We start from the raw sequence: 8506 nt of genomic DNA, 5'->3' as shown, positions 1-8506 counted from the left end.
TTCCTTTCGTATTTATACTGTATGTAACCCAGTTCATCCACAAGGACGTGTTATTCTTACCTGAAAAATCTCTTCTTTCCACATGCTTATCACCTAAAAGCTGAGTTCTATCCTAACTATGTACCAAATCTGGAAACGTAGATGAACTTTTCCTGAGAAATAGAGAATCGTGCTTGTCAGGCTTGTTGCCATGACAGCACATCATAGCCACTGAAAGGTGAAACAGGCCATTCCCAAGGGCCTCTCTTTGTGCAATGGAAAAGCTGAAAAAGTAGACCATTTTCTGGACTCTAAATCATGGCTCTCATCTGGTTTGTTCATGTAAGTAAATGGATGTACCATAAATGTGTATTGTGTGAGAGACATGTTTAGTTTTGGAACAAAGCATACATTTGTTCCACTGAACTGGACATGGTCAAATTAGTGCAATGAAAAATTTAAAATCATAAATAGAGTCTACTAAGGCACAAGTAATATGGTTACACTGCCAAAATGTAAACTATAAATTCAATTATATGGTTATATTTTGTTGACTGGAGCTTTTTGGAAATTATAAGGAAAAACAGTGAGTTATTATTTAAAAAAATTGATTAGGATAAAATTGGGAGTCTATAACTATATTGTTACTTGATCAACATGTGGAAATGCAAGACTTCCACATAAGGAAGAGTTGAGTGAAAGTTTGTCCCAAGTATTACAGGGCATATACTTATATTAAAAAACAAAAACAAAAACTAGTTCTCTATTTGAAATACCAATTACATCAAGGTTCCTAAATTTTTATTTACTGTATGTGGCAATGTTACTTACAAGTAGTGTTTTAGAGGCTGCAGAGATAATTTGAAATAGTGTATTTCCTGAGCTTAGTGACTAATGAGATTATTCCCATATCCCCAAATGTCATGAAAGTGGGAGGGAATGTGAAAAAAGAAAAATCAAGAGTGGGTGCCACTTCTGGTGCATACACACACTCTCCAGAACTTGCCTATGATTACTTGGCCTGTGAGGGCCTAAACTATCCTGCTTCATGCCTAAACCAGTCTACTCTGGCCTACACAATATCACACTGGCCCACACAATAAGTGTCACCCTAGCCCACACAGGCCCACAGTCTCCTATACTTTCCTGGTTAGATTACTTCCCCAGCAGATGGTGCTGCTCTGTGGAGGAGCATTAGGGTAGTCTTGATATGAGCCTCAATTTCCATTCTTTTTATCTTTTGGCAGGTGATACCTTTAAAGTCAGATAGTGGCATTATACACTACCAAATGTTTCTGTGGAGGTACTGCAGAATATTCAGTGAAAATAAAGATGGCTCAGTGCTTCCTGAGTGCATTTAAAACTTCTTAAAATGAAACAGTGAATTTCTCTGATTTGTAGATTGGAGTAATAAAAATCATTTAACTTAATGACATATATCTTTTACTTAAATGGCCCCCATAAAACTGATATATATATATATATATATATATATATATATATATATATATATATATATATATGGTGTAAATGAAAGCTTTCTATCTGGCAAATGGAATTTCCACATATTTTTGCTGCCACATGTTTTGTATGGCTATTTACAAACAATTCCCTGTTAATACTAGCAAATATATTTCTCACATTCTTTAGTTACGATACATTCACAAAAAGATGCAAATATAATTCAGTCTTGCATGTAGAGTTACATTTTACTAATATGACTTCTGTATGTAGCTTTGGTTTACGTGTTGTATACTAATAATTTTCATCAGGAATTTCAGAATTTTATTTTATTATAGATATAATCAATGACTCCTAATTCCATGGAAAGTTGGCTTTATTATTCCTTGTTCACAACTTTTAACTCACTAAAATATGCATTCTGCTGGGGTGTGACTGCACATATCTGTAACCTCAACACTCTGGAGGCAGATGAGGAGATGAGAGTCCCATTTGTGTTACATGTGAGACAAATAGATGAAACAACTAATGAAACAAAACACATAAAATGGAAGCCATGATTATTGGAGTATTGTATACATGTTTTTCATCTTTTATTGATGAGATATTAATCACATCACTCCTTTAGTCTTTCCAGAGGACCCTGCTATACCACTCCTGGGCATATACCCAGAGGATTCCCCAGCATGTAATAAGGACTCAAGCTCCACTATTTTCATAGCAGCCCTATTTATAATAGCCAGAAGCTGGAAAGAACCCAGATGTCCCTCAACAGAGGAATAGATACAGAAAATGTGGTACATTTTCACTATGGAATACTACCCAGCTATTAAAAACAATGAATTCATGAAACTCTTAGGCAAATGGGTAGAACTGGAATATATCATCCTAAGTGAGGTAACCTAATCACAAAAAACACACATGTTATACAATCACTGATAAGTGGATATTAGCTCAGAAGCTCAGAATACCCAAGACACAATTCACATATCAAATGATGTCCAAGAAGAAGGAAGGAGGGGCCCCTGGTCCTGGAAAGGATAGATGCAGAAGTGTAGGGGAATACCAGGACAGGAAAGCAAGAGGGGTTTGATTGGAGAACAGGGTGAGGGAAGAGGGATTATGGGATTTTCATGGAGGGGGAACCCAGGAAAGGGGAAATCATTTGAAATGTAAATAAAGAATATATCTAATTTTTTAAAAAAGAAAAAATACATGGGATTATTAATACATGTGATCATCCAATCTTTTTATTGACTATTTATAACGCCTTTATTTGTGATGATTAAAATTTGGAAACAACTGAGAAATCAGCCAATTGGTGAACTATTAAGCTATTGTACATGCAATAAAACAATAAAATAATACAGAACAAATTGTTGATATACATAGCAAAGTGCACAAAGAATTCCAAATAACTACGCTAAACAAGTCACAAAATGACGTGTCACATCATTCCATTTTCTTAATATACATTATTGCCACTAGATTCAAGAATTTCAGGAACTCAAAGAGATTATTTTTGTCTCTGTGAATTAATTGTACAAAATATAATTTTGATGTCATTTTCATAGAAGCATATGAGATACTTTGACCATATCCATCTCTTTTATCTTTCTTTCGTTCCTTATCAAATTTTGTATCCCCACTTTTGAGTATGAATTTTGTATGTCTACAGACAATAAATATTACACTGATGATTTATGTAATATTGAACGTTATAACTCCTAGTCCTACATTGTGAATATATTTTTTTCTGATGCATTACTTTGAGTATCTTATTTCTCCTATTTGGAGGTCTTATGGAAAATACTTCATCAGGAAACTAAAACTTTTACTATAATGCTATTCTTTAGTTAGAAAGTTGGTCAATACATGGACTCTGGGTAAGGGACAGTATAATGTCATCATGAAACTGGTTGTAAAACAGACCTTATCCTAAATTTATGTCCTATAAGTGAACTGGTTATTCAGCTTCTCATTGCTCATTTTATGTTTGAATATAATATGGAAAATTATAATGTTCATTCTTTATTACTGTGGGTTAAAAAGTAACATAAAGAAACTTAAGTATTTGACACATATTTGAAATCAAGAAGCACTCTTAAAAATTCCCCTCTTGTGATATCTTACTAAGTTGGAAGAGGTGAGTCTGGTTTCAAAATGGAAGGCCATGATCCAAAGGAACCAGAGAGGCTAAGGAAGCTGTTTATTGTTGGTCTGAGCTTTGAAACTACAATTAATAGCATAAGGGAACATTTTGACAAATGGAGCATACTTATAGACTGTATGGTAATGAGAAATGCCTAAGGAAAATATTCCAGGGACTTTGGTTTTGTGACCTATTCCTGAGATGAAGAGACAGATGCTGCAATGTGTGCTCTAACACACAAGGTGGTCAAAACAAAGAGTGCTGATTCTAGAGAACTTTTTGTCAAGTTTGGAGCTCATTTAATGGTGAAGAAAATTTGTGTTGGTGGTATTAAAGAAGATAGATAGATAGATAGATAGATAGATAGATAGATAGATAGATAGATAGATAGATAGAAGATATGGAAGAATATAATCTGAGAGATTACTTTGAATAGTATGGAAAGAGTGAAACCACAGAAGTTATGGAAGACAGGCAGAATGAATTTGCTTTTGTAACTTTTGATGAGCATGACACAGTTGATAAAATTGTTGTTCGGAAATACCACACTATTAATTATGGACACAATTATGAAGTGAAAGGGGCCCTTTTTAAACAAGAGATGCAGTTTGCTGGATTACAGAGAGGTCAGGGAGGTGGATATGCTAATTTTATGGATCATGGAAGAAACTTTAGAGGTCATGGTAGCAACTTTCATCGTGGGAAAATGTTTGGTGGAAGAGGAAGATATAGTGGTGGAGGTGGTGCCAGCGAAGGTAGTTATGGAGGTGGTGATGGTAGATATAATGGATGTAAAGGTGATGGTGGTAACTATGGTGGTGGTCCTGGTTACAGTAGTATAGTAGGCTATGGTAATGGTGGACCAGAATATGGAAACTAAGGTGGTGGTTATGGTGGTGGTGAAGGAGGATATAATGGTTACAATAAAGGAGAAAATTTAAGTAGAGGTATCTATGGTGGTGGTGGTAGCTATAATGACTTTGGAAATTATATTGGAAGCAGAAATCAAATTATGGACCCATGAAGGGGACAGTTTTTCATGAAAGAAGCTCAGGTAATTCTATGGTGGTGTCTATAGATCTGGTGATGGAATGGGTAGATATGGTAGCAGAAGGTTTTAAAATAAAACAGAAACAGCTACAGTTCTTAGCATGAGAGATAGAGCCAAGTGTAGTCAAAAAAGCTGCAGGATACTTTGAGACAGTCCTCTGAAATGCATTAGCGGAACTATAAAAATCAGTCACAAAAGGAATAATAATGATAGTTTGACTTCTTCCTTTCCAATTTGTATCCCTTTGACCTCCTTATGTTGTCTAATTGCCCGAGCTATTACCTCAAGTACAATATTGAAAAGATAAGGAGAAAGGGGGCAGCCCTGTCTAGTCCCTGATTTTAGTGGGATTGCTTCAAGTTTCTCTCCATTTAGTTTGATGCTGGCTACTGGTTTGCTGTACATTGCTTTTACTATGTTTAGGTATGGGCCTTGAATTCCTGTTCTTTCTAAGACTTTAAGCATGAAAGGATGCTGAATTTTGTCAAATGCTTTTTCAGCATCCAATGAAATGACCATGTGGTTTTTTTCTTTGAGTTTGTTTATGTAGTGGATTGCATTGATGGATTTCCGTATATTGAACCAACCCTGCATCCCTGGGATAAAGCCTACTTGATCATGGTGGATGATCATTTTTATGTGTTCTTGGATTCGGTTGGCAAGAATTTTATTGAGTATTTTTGCATCGATGTTCATAAGGGAAATTGGTCTGAAGTTCTCATTCTTTGTTGGATCTTTGTGTGGTTTTGGTATCAGCTTAATTGTGGCTTCTTAGAACGAGTTGGGTAGTGTTCCTTTTGTTTTTATTTTGTGGAATAGTTTGAAGAGTATTGGTGTTAGGTCTTCTTTGAAGGTCTGATAGAATTCTGCACTGAAACCATCTGGTCTTGTGCTTTTATTGGTTGGAAGACTTTCTATGGCCCCTTCTATTTCTTTAGGGGTTATGGGACTGTTTAGATGATCTATTTGGTCCTGATTTAATTTTGGTATTTGGTATCTGTCTAGGAAATTGTACATTTCCTCCAGATTCTCCAGTTGTGTTGAGTATAGGCTTTTGTAGTAGGATCTGATGATTGTTTGGATTTCCTCAGTTTCTGTTGTTATAATCTACTTTTCATTTCTAATTTTGTTAATTTGGATACTTTCTCTGTGCCCTTTGGTCAGTCTGGCTAAGAGTTTATCTATCTAGTTGATTTTCTCAAAGAACCAGCTCCTGGATTCGTTGATTCTTTGTATGGTTCTCTTTGTTTCCACTTGATTGATTTCAGCCCTCACTTTGATGATTTCCCATCTTCTTCTCTTCCTGGGTGAAGTAGCTTCTTTTTGTTCCAGAGCTTTCACGTGTGCCATTAAGCTGCTAGTCTATGCTCTCTCCTGTTTCTTTTTGGAGGCATTCAGGGCTATTAGTTTTCCTCTTAGCACTGCTTTCATTGTGTCCCAATGATTTGGGTATGTTTTGTCTTCATTTTCATTAAATTCTAAAAAGTTTCTGATTTCTTTCTTTCTTTCTTCTTTAGCCAAGGTCTCATTGAGTAGAGTATTGTTCAACCTCCATGTATATGTGGCTTTTCTGTTGTTTTTGTTGCTATTGAAGACCAACCTTATTCCATAGTGATATGATAGGAGGCATGGGATTAGTTTGATCTTCTTATCTTTATTGAGGTCTGTCTTGTGACCAATTATATGGTCAATTTTCGAGAAGGTACCATGCATGAGGTGCTGATAAAAATGTATATTATTTTGCTTTAGGGTGAAATGTTATATAAATATCAGTCAAATCCAATTGGTCCAAAGCTTCAATTCATTTTACTGTGTCCCTGCTTAGTTTCTGTTTTCCCGATCGGTCCATTGAGGATAATGGAGTGTTGAAGTCACCCACAATTATTGTGTTAGGTGCAATGTGTGCTTTGAGCTTTAGTAAAGTTTCTTTTACGAATGAGGGTGCCCTTGCATTTGGTGCATAGATGTTCAGAATTGAAAGTTCTTCTTGGTGGATTTTTCCTTTGATCAGTAAGAAGTGTCCTTCCGTGTCACTTTTGATGACTTTAGGTGGAAAGTCAATTTTATCTGATATTAGAATGGCTACTCCGGCTTGTTACCTGAGACCATTGGCTTGTAAAATTGCCTTCAAGCCTTTTACTCTAAGGTAGTTTATTTTTTTTCTTTGACACTGAGGTGTGTTTCCTGTATGCAGCAAATTGTAGGGTCCTGTTTCCTTATCCAGTCTGTTAGTCTATGACTTTTTATTGGGGGAATTGAGTCCATTGATGTTAAGAGATATTAAGGAATAGTTATTACTTCCTGTCATTTTCAATGTTATTTTTATATTTGAGTGGTTATCTTCTTTTGGGTTTGATGAAAGAAGGTTACTATTTTGCTTTTTCCAGGGTGTAGTTTCCCTCCTTGGATTGGAGTTTTCTTACTATTATTCTTTGTAGAGCTGGGTTAGTGGAAAGATATTGTGTAATTTTGGTTTTGTCACGGAATATTTTGCTTTCTCCATCTATGGTGATTGAAACTTTCTCTGGGTATATGTCAGCAAGTCCTGGATACGCCAACACTCCAGAAAAACAAGATTTAGATTTAAAATCACTGGTCATGATGCTGCTAGAAGAACACAAAAAGGACATAAATGAATCTCTTAAAGAAATACAGGGGAACATGAATAAGCTAGAAACCCATATAATGGAAACACAAAAATCACTTAAAGAAATTCAGGAGAATAAGGCTCAAGAGATAGACACCAATAAAGAAGAAACTCAAAAAAAAAAAAAACTTAAATGCAGGAGAAAGTGAGTCAAATGGCAGAAGTCATGAAAGAGGAAACACAAAAATCTCTTAAAGAATTACAGGAAAACACAAACAAACAAATGAAGGAACTGAGCAAAATCATTCTGGATCTAAAAACAGAAGTAGAAACAACTAAGAAATCACAAAGGTAGACAACTTTGGAGATATAAAACCTTGGGAAGTAAACTGGGGCCATAGATTCAAATATCAACAACAGAATACAAGAGATGGAAGAAAGAATCTCAGATGCTGAAGATACCATAGAAACTATTGACTCAACAGTCAAAGAAAATGCAAAATGGTTGTATCCCAGAACATCCAGGAGATCCAGGACACAATGAGAAGACCAAACCTAAGGATTATAGGTATAGATGAGAGTGAAGATTTACAGCTGAAAGGGCCAGAAAATATCTTCAATAAAATTATGGAAGAAAACTTCCCTAACTTAAAGAGAGAGATGCCTATGAATATACAAGAAGCCTACAGAACTCCAAACAGACTGGACCAGAACAGAAATACCTCCCATCACATAATAATCAAAACCCCAAATGTACTAAACAAAGAAAGAATATTAAAGGCAGCAAGAGAAAAAGGCCAAGTAACATATAAAGGAAGACCTATCAGAATCACACCAGACTTCTCACCAGAGACCATGAAAGCTAGAAGATCCTGGGCAGATCTCATGCAGACTCTAAGAGAACACAAATGTCAGGAATTTTAAACTTTTCAATATTTGCGTAGTTTAAGTTTTCTGCATTTTAGTGCAGAAACTTTTATAAAATGCAGTTTCAAATGTGTTTCCTTGTGAGTTAACAAGTAAAGATCACTATTAATTAAAATCCTGTATGAATTTTCCTAAAATTAATGGGAAAGAAACACCTACTGCCATGCAATTTAAGGAGAATCTATTCTCCCTATTTCCAAAACCATGATAAATGGGCCCTGACATGCAGAGTGATAGATATTTATAGGTTTGCAATATATGTTTGAGATAATTAGGATTGGGTGATAAAATTAGCATATTTGTGAATTTAATAGCATTAAGATTACCCTCAAATGAAAAAGATCTCAAA

The 8506-nt window shown here is 35.3% G+C and overlaps 1 pseudogene; it reads left to right on the top strand.

Annotated features, from left to right (window-relative positions):
* Window positions 1–3603: 3603 nt before the first annotated feature.
* On the top strand, window positions 3604–4713 carry LOC127675373 (heterogeneous nuclear ribonucleoprotein A3-like; annotated as a pseudogene).
* The last annotated feature ends 3793 nt before the right edge of the window (window positions 4714–8506 follow it).

This window comes from Apodemus sylvaticus, chromosome X (assembly GCF_947179515.1).
Source record: "Apodemus sylvaticus chromosome X, mApoSyl1.1, whole genome shotgun sequence".
NCBI lineage: Eukaryota > Metazoa > Chordata > Mammalia > Rodentia > Muridae > Apodemus > Apodemus sylvaticus.
The sequence above is the reverse complement of the archived record's forward strand: the minus strand, read 5'-3'. Positions and strand labels throughout refer to the sequence as shown.